Source organism: Pan troglodytes, chromosome 1 (genome assembly GCF_028858775.2).
Source record: "Pan troglodytes isolate AG18354 chromosome 1, NHGRI_mPanTro3-v2.0_pri, whole genome shotgun sequence".
Taxonomy (NCBI): Eukaryota; Metazoa; Chordata; class Mammalia; order Primates; family Hominidae; genus Pan; species Pan troglodytes.
Window position 1 is genome coordinate 113146449 of NC_072398.2, and position 21633 is coordinate 113168081.

The following is a 21633-nucleotide window of genomic DNA, read 5'->3' on the forward strand; positions in this document are numbered from 1 at the left end:
GCTGATTCGCTTTCTCTGTAGAATTATCTTCCCACAACTCACTATAGAGGTCTATCACACAGTGGGTTTTAGTTTCTTTTTTTCCATTGCTTTCCTTGTTTTCTATTTTCATTCTTTTCTAAAATTTTCATTTCCAGAGCTGCTTCTGGGCTCTCTTCTCCCGCGCCAACCCACCCCCACCTCCTCCCCTTTCTCCCTCCTTCCTTCCCTTTCTCGCTCTTCCTCTTCGTCTCTCTTGAGACAGGTCTAGTGGCCTGGTTGCCATCTGCTGCCTTTTTTTTTTGTAAGGTTGAGATCAGATGGCATCTAATCGATCGTCATGGTCTCCATGGTTACCAGGGTGACAGAGTACTTGGGAGAGACACATTCTCGAGCCTGGGGCTGTCAGACCATTCCTGAGAGGGGAAAGGAAATAAAACCTCTTCCATCATATTTACACCTTTACATCTTTCTCAAATGCAGCAAAACACAGACCCTGTTTATGTTTTACATAGTGACCTAGTGGCTTGAGGCCAGGGAATGCAGAGTGGCTTTTTTCTATTTAAAAAAATGCACAAGGACAGAAGTAAAGGGTTTTTTTGTTTTGTTTTGTTTTTTAGCCTCAGAACCATCCCTTCCCCTCCCTGCTCCATACAGACCATCCCTTTTATCATTTTTTTTTCTTTTCCCTTTAAATATTTGGGAATTAATTCAGTAATTCTACTGAGTTGTTATTCTTCCAATAAATCATGGTAGTTCTAAAAGTGACAATTGACAGCTATTTGCTTTAGGGAAAGAAATAACCTTCATAAAATTACCAACACTTTCACTTTTGATTAGAATCAGTGTTAATGTTAATGTTAGTTGTTCTTTGGCCAAACATTTGTAATATAGGAAGCCATTTTTCCCACAAAGAGCAGCTTCATATGATAAAATGTAAACAAAATGACCCTTATTGTTAATGCAAAAAGTGCTTAGGCATGACTGTGGTCTGTAATGCTTTAATGCCTAGGGGCTGGCCAGTCTGGCAGAAATACATCCAGGCCTTACTCTAATAGAATATGATGGCGTTGACAGCCCAGATCTGGTGGAAAGAGACGTGAGGAAGATCTTGGTAATAAGGATATATAGCTAATGGGAAAAGGGCTAGATTTCTGGAGTAACTCAGAAATAAGAAAACAACCAATTATCATACCATTAAATAATGTTAAAATTACATAAGGAATACCATCCTTGGCATATTAAAACGCCCTTAATATTAGGCACAGATGACTTGGGCTATAAGCTGCTTTACTTCCTTTTCTGGTAATATGTTATGCTTCATAACACTTACGAGAAATTCTCCCCTTTTTTTGTGTTTGTCAGAGAAAACCGAACTTAAAATTATAGCACAGGTACAAGGCCTATCTATAGGTGATTTTTTTTTCATTTAAAGAAAAAATATAATGCCAAACCATGAGCAGTGCTTGCTTGCTTCCTTCCTTCTTTTGTCTCTGACTTCCCTTCAGACCTCCTGCATCTTCTTCTGTACAGTTCCTAGTAAGATTCAGATATATTCATTTGCAGTGCCTTTGGCTGTTAAGCAAATAGCACACTGATATTTGAAATAGAAATGATGCCATCAATTGGAGGAGAGACTTTAATATAAAGGGAAAATAATGTATCATGAACAAAAACCTTCTTATTCATTTTGGACCTTTGCATCTTAGCTAATGCTTGCCTCTCTTTCCCTCTCTGCAATTCCTCCTATTCTCTCCCTCTTTACTGGTGAGTTCAATCATTGAATGGCTGGGGGAACGGCTTTTATTTAATTCTTACCTCCCCAGAAAAGCTTTCCCCAAATTCCCCATCACAGACTTCTGAACTCCTAGTGTTCTTTTGGTCTGTGCTTCTCATTCAGGACTTAGCTGTGTTGCCTTTCACCCCGGCTTATGTATTTGTCATGTTTATCTGTTGCCTCTTATTTACATTGTAAGCTCCAGAAAAGAGAGACATTTCCTCTGCTTCTGGGCTTCTCCCTTACTTTGTACCTAGTTAGCTCTTACTAAATGTTTGATAAAGATAATAGCAGCCTGTTGTGCCTACAGGGCAAGCGATAGCTGTTTTTTCTTTTAAGACCAGGAACCAAATTTGATTTTTAGCATTTCTTCAACTGCAGGGATTTTACTTTGTGTCAGCCAAGAGGCTTTCCTTACCTCCTTGTCTTCAGTACTCTTGTGCACAAGTATGCTTCTCAGAGAAGGTGGATTCTACCTTGGAAGGAAATGAGTCGTTTCCTCCCATCAGGACAACTGCCACAGCATGGTGTCAACTCACTCTTGCCTTTCGTAAATTGAGTTTGTCAGTGCTCAGCGACACAGCTGAGTGAAATGTTGTGTGATGTGGGCTGTCTCCTGGGAGAGAGAAACTGGCATAAACCACATCCTAATGGGATCCAGAAACAAAGAAGCGTGAATGAAGTGTTAATTGCATTCATAAAGACATTAACAAAGGAATTAAAATGGCAGAAGCTTCAGTCCCCCACTCAAGAGTCACAGAAAAATATGTTATCCAAAGAATGTTTCAACAATAATCATCAAAGTTTATTGCTTGCCCATTGGGGAAATAACTCTTGATACATATTAACTTTTCAAAGAACATTTTGGGTCCATTATTTTGAGTATATTAACTAACAGACAGTTTATTCCACCCTACCTCCAGTTCTTTGCTTGCTTTTGTATGATTTAAGTTTCAAAAAAATCCAGAGGCATTTTCAGTGCTGCTTCATTAACCATAAGGATGTCTGTTAACAGTTTGAACCTAATCAATCCTACAGTTCTTATTAGAGCAAAATGCTCATTATCTGGGAGAATTTTTGCTTTTTGAAATAAAATTACAAGACTGGGGGTTTATTTTACAGTCCCTCTTGAATATTCCTGAGATGATCTGCAATGTGGGCAACCCGGGGCTCCCTCCCCAGCCCTGTGGCAGGGCCCCCCAGCTGCTGACAGCGGGGCTAAGCTGGCAAAAGGTCAGGAGGCTGCATTTCACTGAAGATGGATCGCACAGATGAATATTGCGCTTGCTTAATGAAGTCAAGGCCACGGATTTGGGGCCTTTTATGGTTCTTCTTGTTTCACTCAATTTCACCTTCATAGACCACGCCACTAATCCCAGCCAATCATTTTGTAGATATGTGCAACTGGTGACTAAGGGACTAGATAAAAGTAAATGAATCTAAAAAACAGTGACCAGAAATCAGAAATCTCTGTGCCTATAACAAACTCAGAATTAAAAAAAAAAAAGCATGCAGAGTGAGTGTTGCGTGATCCTTGCAGAAACTCTGTGAGATATATGGAGCCGACATTCCTACCTTCATTCTGCAGGTAAGAAAGCTAAAACTCAAAGACCTTAAGTAAAGTCTCAGGATTAAAATTCAGATTTTTTAAATCATCTGACTGCTCTTTCTACTGTAGTCATCTAACCCTCCCAGGATCTCATTTAATTCTCACAAGAATCCTATGAAGTAAGACAGGCTGTATAAACAAGTGGGTTGATTTTTCCGGGAACCATTTTTTTTTTTTTTTTTTTTTTTTGAGATGGAGTCTCGCTCTGTCGCCCAGGCTGGAGTGCACTGGTGCAATCTCGGCCCACTGCAACCTCTGCCTCCCAGGTTCAAGCGATTCTCCTGCCTCAGCCTCCCGAGTAGCTGGGACTACAGGCACATGCCACTATGCCCAGCTAATTTTTGTATTTTTAGTAGAGATGGGGTTTCACCATGTTGGCCAGGATACTCTTGATCTCTTGACCTCGTGATCTGCCCACCTTGGCCTCCCAAAGTGCTAGGATTACAGGCGTGAGCCACCATGCCCAGCCTCCAGGAGCCATATTAATGCCACTAGAGGAGCAGGTGCTCTCAAGCCTCTCCTTAGAATTTGGCTGAACCCCCGGTTATCTAAAACGCTATGTTTTTCAGTCTTGTCTAAATCAATCATATTCATGGATGTGGCATCAACTCAATGGTGCGGGTTTAAAAGTGATGAAATTCTAGTTAGTTGTATGTATCTGGGCTGATCAACACAGATCGGTGAGTGGAAGGGGGCTCAGAAGTGCACATTCAGCATCTCAGAAAAGCTCCCGCATAGTTATTAGAATCAGACCAATTGAGTCTCTGGTTGCTTCTAATTCTGGTGCAAACATTGGGAACATTTCCTCCCAGACATGAACTATACATAAAATTCAGGTTATATGCTGTTTTGTATTACTTGTGCTTAGTATCATACATGTTACCATACTCTTAAGAGGTGATTATTTCTTATTAGAACACATCATTTAGAGTACTTGATTTCAGAATTTTCAAATAATAGCAAATTTAGCTCCAGTGTAGCCATGCCACCAAGTTGTTCAGAAGTCTGATTCAAACAGCATTTTGAATTATCTAGAGAGTTTATTCATATTATTTGCATTTACTTTATGTTTTTATAATTTTGTGTCCTAATTAGAAGGTCCTATTATGTGCTCTTAAGATGGAAGACTAATTTAATCTTTTTTTTTTTTTTTTTGAGATGGAGTCTTGCCCTGTTGGCCAGGCTGGAGTGCAGCGGCATGATCTCGGCTCACTGCAAGCTCTGCCTCCTGGGTTCACTCCGTTCTCCTGCCTCAGCCTCCTGAGTAGCTGGGACTACAGGCACCTGCCACCATGCCTGGCTAATTTTTTTGTATTTTTAGTAGAAACGGGGTTTCATTGTGTTAGCCAGGATGGTCTCGATCTCCTGACCTAGTGATCCGCCTGCCTCGGCCTCCCAAAGTGCTGGGATTACAGGCTTGAGCCACCGCGCCCGGCCTTCAACTAATTTAATCTTACCTATCTATGGCTAGGTGTGGGATGCAAGATGTATATTAAACGGAAAAAAAATCAAAGTGAGCAGTTGGCCAGTTATATATTCAATCTAGACAATTGAGGTTAAAGCCTTACTTTTTCATCAATAGCAGAAGGGTTGAAATTTCATTCATTATATTTATGTCAAAATTAAGAGAATTAGTTCATGCGCCTAAGTCAGAATTGTGTCATTATCATAGGGTGGTTATATGCCATTTCCATTTATAAAATCAAAATGGATGAAGTTATTTTCTAGGGCTGCACTGTCCATTATGGTAAGCTCCTAGACATATGTGGCTATTTAAATTAAAATTATGTAATCAAAATTAAATAAAATTAAAAATCCAGTTCCAGATTTTAAATCCTCAATAGCCATGTGGTTAGCGGCTATTGTATTGGACCATGGAGATTTATAGAATATTTTTGTCACTGCAAAATGTTCTATTGAACAGTGCTGTTCTAGAGCAAACAATTGGAATTCACACATACCACAGAAATACATTCTATATCCAATCATATAGTTGTTTGTAAAACACCATATACAGTTTAGTGACAGTGACTTGGAGCGCCATCCTGCTGGGGCTTGGGCATCAAGGAAGGATGGTCTGCAGACTTCTCTCTGAGTGTGGACTGGCCCTGTGTGTCATGGGAGAGGATGATGAGCCAAATCTCTGGAGAAAGGGCAGGTGCAGATGAGCCATTTCCATTTTCCACTCCTGCAGCTCCCACAACCTCGAGTCCAGACCTGCCGCCAAGACGTGCTTGTACAGAAGCCCAAACCAAAGCACATTTTGGATTAATTTTCTGGCCGTAATTTCTTCGCAAAATCTATCTTGTGCCTTTGATTAAGGACTTTCTTTCATTTTTGCCATGAATTTCAATGAATCTGAATCTAACAGTATTTTCCACCAACCAGGACATTTAGCACAGGTATTGACCAAAAGAAATAAGGCTTCAGACAACAAGAATCATAACAGAAAAAGAAAAATATAGTCCAGAGCTCCCCGCTGAACACTTTAAGTGAATGTCATTGTCTCATTCTCATTGACAGTCAGCAAGTAAACATATCCACAGACTAAAGTAAGGTCTCTCCCTACTCTGGGAAAGGTGGGACCATTCTTCGATATTTGTCATATAAGCCACTTTAAACTTGTAAAAACTGAAAAGTAATAAATCACCAATCATCTTCTGTTCTCTGATGTTATCTCACTAGGACTCTGCTATATTAAGAAAGAGATTGAGGCAGAATGTTTTCACAAGATTGCTCAAAGTCATGTGCAGCAAGCACATGAGATATACAACTCTCATTGCTTTTATCACATAATTCTTCAAAGCGGCCTTATTGGGCACGTGTTTTATTTTCTTGGTAGACTGTAAATCCCTTGAAACTGCTAATTATACATATTTGCATCCCAAAGTATCTTATACAGCGGGAGGTGCTCTGTACCTTGGTTCAACCTTATCAATATTCATTGAACAAGTGAATGAATGAATGCATAAAGGAGATCCCTGGTAACAAATTTGTCTAGCCTAATTGTAGTTAAGTTTTGGCTGATCGGTATAGAAGAGTGGCGGGGGGGAGAGGTGCAAAATTTGAGAAGAAACATAGATTGTGAGCTCATTGAAAAGGTATCATTTCAAAGTTTCCTTTGAATCTCCATAGGGATATGATGAAAGAGAAAATATTTTTAAGGGCAACTGTGAATTTCAATTACTGGAGCAGAGGATCAGAGAAGAGTTGCATCCAATCTATTGTCTTTCAAAAGAATTTCTTTGCTGACATTCTGCCTGGAAGTAGGAAACTTAAAAATATTGTATTAATTTGTAGTGTATAATTTTGTATTAATAGCCAAGTGGCACGATAATGGAATCAATTGACATTGCAAATAGGATGAAAATAGAATGAACATAATTGAACTGAAGCCTATATACTTTTTCACAAATTTGAATGAAAATGAATCCCAAAACAAAAGTGACCACTTTGTAATCTGTCCTCATACTCAGATCACCCCTGATAAGTCAGCGCTCAACCCAATCTTCAATATTTCCAAGTAAAGAGAACCACAGGGGTATGTTAAAGGCCATAAAAGGGAGTTTAAGCAAATATTTCTAACCTCTTTTGTGCTTTAACAATGCCAGTCACCAACTTAAGCAAGTTTTTTGATGTAACTTTCTAGGTCATGTATCTTTAAATCACCATGACTCATATTTGTCTCTGTTCCAACTGTTTTCTGGTGTCTCTCTTGCTGAAATGGTTTCAATTAGAGCCTGGAAAGGGTTGATACAGAACTCTTGCACAGTGCTTGCCAACATGGGAATTGGTTTTAAACATTGCTGTTTTTCGTCCAGAAAAAAATTCCCGCTTCCCGCCCTTGAGTTAGAAGAGATTATTCTCAGACAGGCGTTTAGCTGATTTTTAATGTCAAAGAAACTTAATTTGCAAACTCGTTAGAAACTCTTTAGTAAAAGCCACCTAGTAAAACAGATGATTAATATTGGTAAGCTCCTCATTTGCATATTAATTAGCCTCCGTACTCAACTAATTAAAACTGCACTGCCTATTTGCGGACTTTCTTCTATACTGCAGCCTTGTTTCTATGTATAAGCTTGTATTTTAACTAAAATAAGGGTTAGTGATTATGACTGTACTTTTCTTAACATACCGATTTTTCCATCTGTGATACTTAGGACTCCTCAAGGTCCTAGAACCATCTTGAAACTACCTTTGCACAAATTATAACAGTGAGAAAACTGTGACATAGGAAAATTATGACAGCAAAAGAAATCTGTCTCAACCTACTCCATCTTGTTTTTAACCTCCAAGCTGTCCTTGTTCATTCCAGGGCGTAGGTCGGGCTAACTATAAAAGGAATTTCATTTATAGTTTAACTTTGAAACAAAGATGATAATAGTCCCTTCCCAAACCAAACCCCCTTTTTGCCTGGGAACCAGACCACCTTTGTAAAACTAACAAATTAGCCACAAGATTAGAAATTATGGCTCAGGAGTCATGCAGCCAGAGGCCACAAGATTCTAAACTTCCTGATATGGTTTATATCTGTGTTCCCACCGAAATCTCCTGTCAAATTGTAATCCCCAGTGTTGGAGGTGAAGCTTGGTGGAAGGTGATCGGATCATGGGGGTGGACATCTCATGAATGATTTAGCACGATCTCCTTGGTGCTGTTCTTATGATGGTGAGTCTCGTGAGATGCGGTTGTTCAAAAATGTGTGTTACATCCCCCTACCCCTACCCCCCACTCTCTGTTCCTCCTGCTTCTGCCATATTAGATGCCTGGTCCCCTTTTGCCTTCAGCCATGATTGTGAGCTTTCTGATGCCTCCCCAAAAGCAGAAGCCACAATGCTTCCTGTACAGCCTGCAGAACCATGAGCCAATTAAACCTCTTTTCTTTATAAATTACCCATTCTCAGAAATTTCTTTAGAGCAATGCAAGAACGACTAATATACTCCCCAATTGCTCCTATAAATAACATCGCTATTGTAAAACCTAAGATTGGTGTTTGAGATATTTTTCAGACCCTGCATTCTGATGAACCAACTGGCACCACCCAGACTGGTAAACTGGCCCAACTTGTTCTGCCATCCCACCCAGAAACTGAAGACAGCAAGAAGAACCTGCTTCAACCCCCTATGATTTCAGCCCCAACCCAACCAAAGCATTCCCCCACTCCCTAGCCCCATGACCACCAAATTACGCTTAAAAAACCCTAGTCTTCAAATTTTTGGGGAGACCGATTTAAGTAATAAAACTCTGGTCTTCTGTTTAGCCAGCTCTGCATTTATTAAACTATTTCTCTATTGTAATAATGCTGTCTCAGTAAATTGGTTCTGTCTGTGCAAGTGCAACAGGCAAGAACAACTGTAAGGGCAGTTACAATCTCTAAGCAGCCATTTTATCGGGCCAAATCACTTTTGTCCCAGTATAGCCATATGTTGCTTAATGACGTGGATATGTTTTGTGAAACGCATCATTAGGTGATTTTGTCATTGTGTGACACCATACAGTGTGCTTATACAAACCTAGATGGCACAGCCTACTACACACCTAGGGTATATGGTTTAGCTCATTCCTCCTGGGCTACAAACCTGTACAGTATGTTACAGCACTGACTACTGTAGGCGACTGTAATACAATGGTAAGCATTTGTGTATCTAAAAGTATCTAAATATAGAAAAAGTACAGTAAAAATACAGCATTATACTCTTATGGGACCACCATGAGAGCTGTGGTCTGTTGGTGACTGAAACCATATTGTGCAGCACATGACTGTATTTGTGAGCTTCTTCAGATTTTGATGGGAAGAAAACAGTTGGATGACACAGTGACTGGCAATAATTAAAGTGGAAAAGGTACCAAATTGTATCTCAATATTTGGTGTTTTTAAGTCTTGCTCTAGGCCAGACGCAGTGGCTCACACCTATAATACCAGCACTTTGGGAGGTCGAGACGGGTGGATTACCTGAGGTCGGGAGCTTGAGACCAGCCTGACCAACATGGAGAAACCCCGTCTCTACTAATAATACAAAAACTAGTCGGGCGTGGTGGCGCATGCCTGTAATCCCAGCTACTCAGGAGGCTGAGGCATGAGAATCACTTGAACCTGGGAGGTGGAGGTTGCGATGAGCCGAGATCACGCCATCACACTCCAGCCTGGGCAACAAGAGTGAAACTCCATCTCAAAAAAAAAGGTAAGTCTTGCTCTGTAAATGAATATGTCTTTCCAGTATAATTTTTTATATTTAAACTTAGCTACTTTAAAATTATTTAATCATTATTTTACGATTTAATTTTTAGTAAACAATTATTGGGTGGGAAAGCAGGCTAATTTGTTGTTAAAAATTATGCTTGCAGAAAACCTAGTGGTTTGGATCACAAGAACCCAGCTTTTATTGATGAGAATGGATTTCCACTGTAGACAAAACAAAACCAACTAAATGAACAAAAATAAAAAATACCTATGAAAGGCCGGCCATGGTGGATCGTGCCTGTAATCCCAGCACTTTGGGAGGCTGAGGCAGGTGGATCACGAGGTCAGGAGTTCGAGACCAGCCTGGCCAACATGGTGAAATCCCATCTCTACTAAAGCCACAAAAATTAGCCATGCGTGGTGGCAGGCATCTGTAGTCCCAGCTATTTGGGAGGCTAAGGCAGGAGAATCGCTTGAACCTGGGAGACAAAGGTTGCAGTGAGTCAAGATCGCACCACTGCACTCTAGCCTGGGCGACAGAGCAAGACTCTGTCTCAAAAAAAAAAAACAAAAACCAGCTATGTACAGAGTCATCAAATGAGATTCAGGAGAAATTATATCGGTCCAATAACTGAGTGACATTGAACAAATTGCTGAATTTCTCTTTCCTCTATTACAACAGAAAATAAGTATGCACAGAATATCCACATCAGGCATTTTCCTATGACACCCTCTCCCCAAATTGAGTAAGATGTCACTATTAGATTCTTTCATAGCTCCCCGTGTTTACTCTTCTCGTAGCCTGTACTTCATGGTATATAGTCATATCTTTTTTTGTTCATACTCCTTATTGGATGCTTCTTCACAGCACAGTCTCGTCTTGTCTATCATTATATCTCCCAGTGCTTAGCATTATCACAGGCATTTTATATCCCAGTGCCTGTGATATTTAAATAATTGCCAAATAAATAAATGAATAAACAAATATATTAATACATGGATAAAAAATAAATAAGGCATGCTTTTTAATTATTTATGACTGTATGACAAAAAGCTCCAAAACTTAGAGACTAATAACAATAATTTACTATTTCTCATGATTCTGTGGGTTGCCTGGAAAGCTCTTCTGCTGTTTCACCTGAGTTCACTCATGGCGCTGCATTCAGTTGGGGGATTTCCAGGGGGTTGAGCTCAGCTGAGACAGCTGAGGATCTGGACATTTCTCTCTGTATGTCTTTCATCTTCAAGTTGGCTCCTTGGACTTCTTAACGTGGTGAGAGCAATGTGCCAATGTGCAAACACTTACTGAACTCACATCATGTTTGCTGACATCTCTTAGGCCAAAGCAAATCATTTAGCCAAGCCTAGAATAAATGTGGGAAGAAATTACACATGGGCATGAATACTGTATTTGGGAGACCCTGAGTGTAATAATGAACCACAAATGTCTCTACCTTAAGGGATTTCTTAATTCAGGGGTGTTCAATCGTTTGGCTTCCCTGGGCCACATTAGAAGAATGGTCTTGGGTCACACATAAAACACACTAATATGATAGCTGATGTGCTTTAAAAAAAATCACAAAAAAGGCCGGGCACTGTGGCTCATGCCTGTAATCCCACCTCTTTGGGAGACGGAGGTGGGCTGATCATGAGGTCAAGAGATTGAGACCATCCTGCCCAACATGGTGGAAACCCACCTCTACTAAAAATACAAAAATTTGCTGGGCGTGGTGGCACGCGCTTGTAGTCCTAGCTACTCATGAGGCTGAGGCTGGAGAATCACTTGAACCCAGGAGGTGGAGGTTGCAGTGAGCCAAGATTGCGCCACTGCACTCCAGCCTGGTGACAGAGTGAGACTCCATCTCAAAAAAAAGAAAAAAAATTGCAAAAAAACCTCACAATGTTTGAAGAAAGTTTACTGATTTGTGTTGGGCTGCATTCAAAACCATCCTAGGCCACATGTGGCTCACAGGCTGCGGGTTGGACAAGTTTGTCTTAATCAAAGCAGATGAGTGAATATACAGCAAACCTAATGAAATAAATGTTATGCCAGAGATAACAACAAACTCCTTAGGATATAGGTACAGACAGCATTAGAGCCAGGAGGTCTTATTTTGAACCTCTCTCCTTTTATTAACTGCTGTGTGACCTTAGGTAAGTTACTTAACCTGTCAAAATAGTGGCTTTATGATTCTAAAAATGGGTATAAGACCTACTTGATATTTATTGCAACTTCCTTCTAATATGACATACTGTTATACAGAGGCTTGAAAAGCTAAAACCTGTATTTATCAGACTCCTTTGCAGCTAAAGCTCTTGATGTGACTTAGATCAACCAATTAAATATGTACTATGAGAACTGACTTTGAAACTGAATCAATTGGGAAAATATGAAGTGGCTTGAAGGGCATTGAAGGGCATCAACTTTTGCTGGAAGGATATAGCAGCTGTAGCACAACTCTGGGGCCAACGGTGCTGGTGGTGGAGTCACGTTCCAGTTACATGGCTTTGACATCAGAATCTACGAGTCTGCAGTTGGCATGGCACCTTCTGGACACCTAGTGTTCCACCTATAGTAGAGAGAGAAGTTCCCTGGGCAGGCTAATTCTGGTTTTTTTGAGATGGAGTTTTGCTCTTGTTGCCCAGGCTGGAGTGCAATGGCGCCATCTCGGCTCACCACAACCTCTGCCTCCCGGGTTCAAGCGATTCTTCTGCCTCAGCCTCCCGAGTAGCTGGGATTACAGGTGCCCGACACCACACCTGGATAATTTTGTATTTTTAGTAGAGACAGGGTTTTGCCATGTTGGTCAGGCTGGTCTCAAACTCCCGACCTCAGGTGATCCGCCCGCCTCCGCCTCCCAAAGTGCTGGGATTACAGGTGTGAGCCACCTCGCCTGGTCCCTGGGCAGGCTAGTTCTATGGTAGTGAACTGGGAGCCATTCCTGGAGGTCTTGTCTAAAGATGCTTCATTTAGACCTTTCAGAGCTTTTGTAGGCATCAAATTCCCTTTCTGCTTAAGGTGTTGAGAGTAGTTTCTGCTTTCTGGACTGAGCCCTGATGGATAGGTTGCTTTCCAAGATTATTGTGAAGTTTACTAGAGACACTTTATGTAAACTTGATTCATGCTTGGGAAGTGCTTACTTAGAAAATACTAACGTTCCTTCTCTTATAATTTTTATATACAAAATAACAGATGAAACCTCCAGATGTTTTTAAAGATTCGGACTCTCTCTTAATGTTTAGTTGGCATGTAAACACAGTCTTTAAACAAAAACTTCCAGTCACACTAATATACAAACATGGAAATAGATTCAGAAATGCAAAATACATCCTATTCTTAATCACCTTTTAACAAAGACTATGATCATGTTTTAAGAATAAGTGCCTAATCCTAACCTTGGGCAAAGCATTTTACTGCCTCAGTTTCTTCATTAAGGGCCTTAGTGTCCTCATTTATAAAGTGAAGGAGTTGGATTTACATAATTTCTAAGACTTCTTCCTTCCTTGCTTCAAAACTGTGTGTTCTTTAAACCACTAAGCAATTACCTCCCAATGCTGGCCTATACGTATGCAAAGTTTATCACGGGTTTCTGGGCTTCGCTAGTGGTCTGAAATTGTGTAAAAAGAGTTGACCCTGTGTCTTTATGTACTTGTTAGTTCTCAAATAAGCTAGGATAACCACTCCCTCTCATAAAGCATGTTTTAGCTCTTTTATCGATAATAATATATTTTCCTGACCAAATGAATATGGATCCAACACTCCTAAACACAATTCCTCTCCCCCTTTTAACACTTAAGCAAGCACTGTCATCATTATCATTGATAACCTTTATTACACAATTATTATCTATTGAGCCCTTATATTTTCTTATTTGCATGATTTATTGCCAGTTTGATTTCCACAATACCCGATACGCTTTTTTGATATGATGAGACTAAGGCTGAAAGAAGTTAAGCAAGTTATCGAAGGTCACAGAATTACCAAGTGGCAGAGTTAGATGTTGACTAGGTTTATTTGAACTGAAAGTTTCTTAACAAGTACATTAGATGACTTCTTAATAATAATAATAAGTAGTAGTAGTATTGAAAATAGTATTATCTTAGTTGAGTGCTTATTATATGCCAAGTACTCTGCTGTCTTATTCATATCTGAATTCTCATAATTTACAGCTTAAACCCTATTATAACCATCATTTTATAGATGAAAAAAATTGAAGCTTGTTAATTTTAAGTGTCTTTTTTTTTTTTTTTTTTTTGTCTTTTTTTTGAGACAGGATCTCACCCTGTTATCCAGGCTGGAGTGCAGTGGCATGGTCCCGGCTCACTGCAATCTCTGCCCTCTGCCTTCCAGGCTCAAGCATCCTCCCACTTCAGCCTCCCAACTAGCTAGGACTACAGGCGTGCACCATCATGTCTAGCTAATTTTTGTATATTATTTGGTATAAGCAAGGTTTCACCATGTTGCCCAGGCTGGTCTCAAACTAACAGGCTGAAGCCATACACCTGCCTCAGTCTCCCAAAGTGCTGGGATTACAGGCGTGAGGCACTGAGCCTGGCCTAAGTGTGTCTTGACCAAAGTTATTCAGCTCCACTAGCGGAGGTGGACTGTGAACCTCAGCAGTATGAAATCAGAGTGTTTTCACCTGCCATGCCTTATTGCCTCCTGTCTCCTGATAGTGATGATATTGAAGGAAAAACCTTGACTCTGCTTTAATTTATGGACAAAGTAATTTGTTTGCATATTTAAAAGCTGTATAAGTAACAAAGTACTTATGGCACTCCCCCACAATTGATTCTGCCCATCAGTGTGCCACCACACCACTCCTGAGAACCACTCACACAGAGACTAACGAGTACAAATAGAGGGAAAGAATGTGTAGGTAAGAAAAGCTATGGTATGAAGCTGGTTGTGGTGGCTCACACCTGTAATCCCAGCACTTTGGGAGGCTGAGGTGGGCAGATCACTTGAGGCCAGGAGTTCGAGACCAGCCCAGCCAACATGGTGAAACCCCTTCTCTACTAAAAATAAAACCAGGTGTGGTGGCGTGCACCTATAGTCCCAGCTATTCTGAAGGTTGAGGTATGAGAATCACTTAAGCCCAGGAAGCGGAGGTTGTAGTGAGCCAAGATCGTGCCACTGCACTCCAGCCTGGGGGACAGAGCGAAACTCTGTCTCAAAAAGAAAAAGAAAAAAAGAAAAGCTTTGGTGTGGACACACACTCCCCTTTTTCTCATTTTGTGTGTGTGTGTGTGTGTGTGTGAAGACCGTAACAACCTTTTTAATTAATTTGTTTATTTTTAAGCTACTTCTGAATAACATAACAACCTTTATTATTTTCCTGCCAAAGCCACAGAATTTCTGATCCTATTTCTATTAGGCTGGCAGTGATTATGGGAAACCACTTTATATTTCCCTTTTAAACATAACTTTCGATGTTATATAGACATTAGTTTATAATTCATGGATTTTTTTGGAAAAAAATGTATAGCCCTTTTAAAATCTGAGTCAATCTTATAAGTGAGCTAGAATGCCTATTGGATTTAATAAGAAAAAAATTATAAATCTAAGCAATTAATTATTAAGCACCTAACAGCCAAATGCAGCACCTGTGGGCAGAGAGGCCCTCTCCTTTGAGGAGGTGAAAACTAATTGCAAAAGCAGAGATGCTGAGAAGTCACACTGGGAGGCATGGAGTGCCCGTAGCAGTTGTCATTTTCCATTTTCTGAGCCACATTAAAAGGAAAGGTAGAGATCTAAGGAAAAAGTATTTAAAACACCTTGGGAAATTTATTTAATAACCAAGCATGAAAAAAAAATGGGTAATAATGAAAGCCAGTAAGAAAAGTGGTAAGGGGATGTTTAATCTGGGTTTCAGGAACTCTGTGAGCCTTGAGGTTTTTAATCTCTGAAAGGTCACAGATGTAGCACACAGTAGGTGCTCAAACATCATTAAAATAACCAGCTAATTGATGAATGGATGGATGGATTTTTCCCCTAAGTTTGAGAAAAGAGGAAGTTTGATATTTGTAAATATTATTGAACATAGTACCTGTTATAGACTAAATGTTTATGTTACCCCAAAACTCAGATGTTGAATCCCTAGCCCTCAGTGTGATGGTCTTTGAAGATGGGGCCTGTGGAAGGTATGTAGGATTAGATGAGGTTATGAGGGTGAGGCCCTGCTCCGATGGAATAGGGCCATTATTAGAAGAGACACAAGAGTGTTTGTTCTGTCTCTTACTCTACACATACAAACTGAGGAAGAGCCATGTGAGGACACAGCAAGTCAGATGGAATGCCCATGCCAGGAACTGAATGGGCCAGCACCTTGATCTTGTACTTCCCAGTCTCCAGAACTGTTAGAAATTAATTTCTCAGCCTGGCCAACATGGCAAAACCCCGTCTCCACTAAAAGTACAAAAATTAGCCCACCATGGTGGTGGGCACCTGTAATCCCAGCTACTCAGGGGGCTGATGCAGGAGAATTGCTTGAACCTGGGAGGTGGAGGTTGCAGTGAGCTGAGATTGCACCACTGCACTCCAGCCTGGGCAACAAGAGTGAGACTCCATCTCAAAAGAAAAAAAAATTAATTTCTGTTGTTTAAACCACTCAGTCTGTGGTATTTTGTTATGGCAGCCCACACAGGCTGAGATCACACCTATACCTAAGTCCTCATATATCTTTAAAGTTTGTGCTACTTGGGTACACATATAATTATAGAACTGTACATAGATTATACATTGTAAATATATGTACATACAAATATTAGTCATTTTAATTTCTAAAAATAAGTTACTTTTGAATGTAAAATAACTTCCCAATTGAATGAAAATTGTACTATTTCCTATGACTCAGAAGACTACATCCAAGAAGAAGTTGGTATTCAAATCATGGGACCATACCTAGGGCCCCTCAGTTAATGTGGTGCTATAATATTCAACCTGTAAGCAGCATATCAAGGGAGGAATTTAGGTCTCTTGAGTATAGGCGAGGCACAAACCCATACTTCATAGTTCACTTTCATTTGTCTCTCTCTTTATTTCTCCCTTGGGACACATAATGATAGAAAACTAATCGAGGCTAGTGGCCACGACCTGGGGTGTGCTGGATGCAATACGGGGGAGCCGTTAGGGCTTTCAGTGGAGATTCAAAGCCCTCGGGGACTGTATCTGGGGACAGGGCCTTGCTGGCAACTTCAGAGCTGGATATCTCTCTCATAGTAAATACAAATCAACCCCAAGCATTGGATAGACAGAGTGCTAATTAAGTCCCTAGTTATGAGAGCTCTTGCTTTATGTGTGGGAGCAGTTCTTTCCTTGGGTTTACATAGTCAAGAGCTGATAGCTTTTTAGAAATTTGTCATAAAGGTGAGTATCTCCCTGCAAGCATGGTATGATAAGAGTACCAAAATCCTGGAGACAGTGGTTAGAGCTCATCTCCATTTCTTATTAACTATGATCTTTAGAGCGTTGTTATAGTTTACTGAGACTTTTTGCTTCTCTGCAAAATGGGGCTAATAATGGGGCTAATAATTTCTGCCCTACCTGCCTCAGAAGGTTAATCTCAGAAACAAGTGAGGAACATTTGGGCATGAGAAAACCTTTCAGGAATAAAATTATAATTTTTTACACCAGCAGTTGGCAAACTCTGGCCCACAGGTCAAATCTATCTCACTGAATGTTTCTGTATGGTCCACAAGCTAAGAATAGTTTTTACATTTTTAAATGGTTGAGAAGAAGCATATATTATGATGTGAAAATTATATAAAATTCAAATTTCAGTGTCCAAATGAATGAGTATAAATGTTCACTTGTTTACATATTATCTATAGCTTATCTTATGTCTTAACACTACCATGTTAAAGTTGAGTATGGCCCATAAAATATTTTCAGTCTGGCCCTTTACAGAAAATATTTGTCAACCCCTGCTCTACACGAGTGTGTAAGTCAAGGTTTTCCAGAGAAATAGAACCAGCAGGAGATATACGTTAGGCTGTTCTTGCATTGCTACAAAAAATACCTAAGGCTGGGTAATTTATAAAGAAAAGAGGTTTAATTGGGTCACAGTTCTGCAGGCTTTACAGGAAGCATGGTGCTGATGTCTGCTCAGCTTCTTGTGAAGCCTCAGGGAGCTTTCAATCATGGAAGAAGGCGAAGGGGGAACAGGCACACCACATGGCAAAGGCAGGAGCAAGTGAGAGGGTGGGAGGAGGTGCCACACATTTTTAAATGACCAGGTCTTGTGAGAACTCACTATCTCGAAGGCAGCACCAAACCACGAGGGATCCACCCTGATGACCCAAACACCTCCCACCAGGCCCCACCTCCAGCACTGGGGAATCACAGTTCAACATGAGATTTGAGTGGGGACAAATGCCCAAACTATATCAAGGTATATCTCTATATATCCTAGTATAGGATAAATACATACATATATATATATAAAAAATATATTATATATATAATATATATATTATATAATACACACACACACACAAGGAGAGACAGAGATTATGGGAACTGGTTCATGCTATTATGGAGGCCAAGAAGTCCCCTGATCTGCCATTTATAAGCTGGTAGTATAATTTAGTCCAGGGCTGAAGGCCCAAGAACCAAGAGTGCAGATGTCCAAGGGCAGAAGATAGATGTACCAGTTTAGAAAGAGAGAGAATCAATCCTTCCTCCACCTTTTTGTGGTATTTGGGCCCTCAGTGAATTGGGTGATGCCTACTCATATTGGTGAGGACAGATCTTCTTTACTCAGTCATCTGAGTAAATGTTTCTCTCTCCCAAGGCTTGTTCAATAGGCTCATGAGTAACCATCACGGGCCCCAGTGATACAGCAAGTATATTCATAGGCTTACCATCATGGACTTTGCTTCTGTCCTTGGGAAAGAGGTGCTATTGTCACTGGCTATCACCACTTCTGAGCGACCAACTTGTTCTCATTGTTAACTAATCCTGGGGTTTGAATATGCAACCATATTCCTTAGGCACCCAGCTAGTCCTCAGTAACACTGGACTCCTACTGCAAGTGGGAAGGCAGCAGTCCATCCTGTCTGGAACAAATCTATGCCCTGGGCTCAGAGTTGCTGTCCCTGCCCACCATGCTTCATGGTTCTGCCCTCATGATCTGTAGAAGCAATGCATGCCAAGGACACCAACAGGTATCCCACCAGCCTGGTTCTGACCAAAGAACTGACTGCTCTCTGAAAGAAGTAAGGCAATAAATGGAATTTACAGGACTTGTTCCTCCTCACTTGAAGCCACTGGCCTTACAGAACAGTAGTGACAACTCACATTTTCATGCTAGACACTCCTCTAAGAACCTCCCATATGACAACTTATTTAACCCTTAAAACAGCCTTTTGAGATAATTACCATAATTATACTAATTTCTAAGAAGAGGACACTAAAGCAAGTATGGCTAATAGACTGACTCTTGTCACTCAGTAAGTGGGGTCTGAGACTTGAACCCAGACAGTCCAGCTCCAGAGCTTGTGCTTGTAACTGCTGCTACTCATAACCGCTACTACCCATAACCACACTGCCTACAACAGAGGAATGGAACTGCCCTTCAAAGGCCCCATTATGGTGTCTTATTAGAAAGAAAGGCAGGTGAGGTTACAGTGTGGGGGTGAAGTTTATTTTTTGAACAAGTGGTCAATCTCTGGTGCCATTTCTGCCACAGGAAGAATATACTCATATGTGAATCAAGAGGATGGAAGCTGGAGTTATGCCCACTTCCATGTGGGAAGTTTTGCTTACGTTCTCCATAACTCAGGGCTCCACTGATATAGAGGATTTAGAATCAAAGGAGGAATCATCAAGGGGCATAAGGTAATGGCTCCACTGAATTAGCAGCTGAATTATTGGCCCATTTTAGCCTTCTCATGACAGTGGTGAAAAAGGGGAGCTCTGGAATAGATCAGGCTGCTTGAGCTCAACTATTTCAAGGGAATATATCAGTTAGGTTGCAACCGGCTTTGAGTAACAATGACAGCAATACATTTAAAAATGACCCAATCATACCAACCTAAATCATAGAGGTCTGGAGGAAGGCAGTCCACAGGTGAATTCATGGCCCAAAGATATCATCCAGGCTGGATGCGGTGGCTTATGCGTGTAGTCCCAGTACTTTGGGAGGCCGAGGCAGGTGGATCACAAGGTCAGGAGTTCAAGACAAGCCTGGCCAATATGGTGAAACCCCATCTCTACTAAAGAATACAAAAATTAGCCAGGCATGGTGGCGTGCACCTGTAGTCTTAGCTACTCGGGAGGCTGAGGCAGGAGAATCGCTTGAACCCGGGAGGCGGAGGTTGTGGTGAGCTGAGATCGCGCTACTGTACTCCAGCCTCAGTGACAGAGTGAGACTCCATTTCAAAAAAAAAAAAAATCATCCAAGAACCAGGTTCTTCCCAGCACCCTCCTCCCTTGGCTGCTTTGTGATGCCTCCCCTAACAGTGCCAAGATGGCTGCCACAGAACCTGAAATGAGTGAGTGTGTGAGTGAAGCAAAGGACTAGGGACAGTGGGGAATCTATTTCTGTGACTGGCTCCTGCAGTTTCCAGGCCAACAGTTCCCTGTGGCAGCATCAACCATCCAGTGCTGGTGGTGGTGCCGCCAGGATATCCACGACTCAGCTGTGCAGCAGTCTTCTCACCAGGTAGTCCCATTGGTGTGATTTTGGCTCTCACTTCCTTGCCTCCATTTGTTCCTAGTCATTTTCTGACCCTGATTCTCTAAGCCCTCCCAGTGAGTCAGTGAGCTACCTGATATCTCTTTGGTTCTCTTTTCCCTGTTTATATCATCAAGAATCAATTTCTGATGTTGTAGCTAAGAAATCTGATTGATAACATGGCTGTTTAATTGATGTGTTGAAAGTGAAGTTTTCTTTCTTTTTCGTGTTTTAAAAATTTTTTAAAATTATTTATTCATGTATTTTGTTTAATAGATGGGGGTCTTGCTATGTTGGCCAGGTTGGTCTTGAACTCCTGGCCTCAAGTGATCCTCCCACTTTGGCCTCCCAAAGTGCTGGGATTACAGGCATGAACCACCTTACTCTGCCTCTTTTTGGTGTTTTCGGTGGGTTTCAAATATTGCCAGAGGGCAAATACACCTTTACTAGAATGTAGGCTTTACCAAGTCTCTAGTTTATTTTAATGGCTTCCTGTCAGTGAAATTCAGGCCACACAAGTCCTGAAAAATATTCTGGGAAAGAGGCATAGCTGCTCACAAATACCATTTATTGAGGACTTACTATGAGCTAGGTACTACAAAAAGTAATTTAATATGGATTTAATTCTCATTGTGTTATCTACGTTTTACAGATAAGGAAGTCGGTATGTAGATCAGTCACACAGGGTACAATAGCAAATGACCCCGTGCTACCCGACTACAAAGGCCTGGGATATTTCCAGTGTACTAGATCATTATTTTCATTTACTTATGTTGTCAGAAATTAAAGCAATAGATTGTGCCCTTCCAAAGTCTCCATAATACTGCTCAGCCAACTGAAGTTGAAGTTGATATCAAAGGCATCTATTTTGGAATCTATCCGCAGGATTTTGTCTAGCCAAAGGACCATAAAGACATTGATGGCTTTTTAATGTACAGTAAGGTCAGTGGCACAAACCCTGAGGTTACCTTTAAAGTGTGGCTCGGCGTTACCTAAGCTGGACCTGCCTTGCCCTGGACTTGTTTATCATGCTGGATCACCCATATACTCCTCTAAGAGAAACTTCACACCTCCATCCAGTCCCTGTAGCTGAAGCAGGCATGTTTTATACTAATTTCCATAATTAATGAGCAAGGAACTACTTGCATGAAGGTCATCAATTTATAGACTGGCCTGTGGCTTATGCAGCCTGTTTTAGAAAGATGGGTCATTCAGATAGGTCTTATCTAAGTTAGGAATTTGGAAACTGAGAAAGAGAGGGTGTTAGCAGTAGAGGTGAAGGTAAAAGCATGTTTTGATGTAAAATTGATTCAAAAGTTACATGAAAGCTAATGTTAGGAGGAGGTAAAGTTTATGCTCTCTGAAACAGAAGATGAGGAAGCCATTTGGTGGAGAGAAGAGGGTGCA

At 40.8% G+C, this 21633-nt stretch overlaps 1 long non-coding RNA gene across 1 annotated transcript; it reads right to left on the reverse strand.

The window, feature by feature from the left end:
- Positions 1 to 201: 201 nt before the first annotated feature.
- LOC104002187 (uncharacterized) lies at positions 202 to 19799 on the reverse strand. The gene is made up of 4 exons (XR_001708578.3): positions 19585 to 19799; positions 2175 to 2403; positions 1434 to 1515; positions 202 to 395 (listed from the first exon to the last, which is right to left on the reverse strand). It is a non-coding gene; the product is annotated as an uncharacterized LOC104002187 (long non-coding RNA).
- Between the last annotated feature and the right edge of the window lie 1834 nt (positions 19800 to 21633).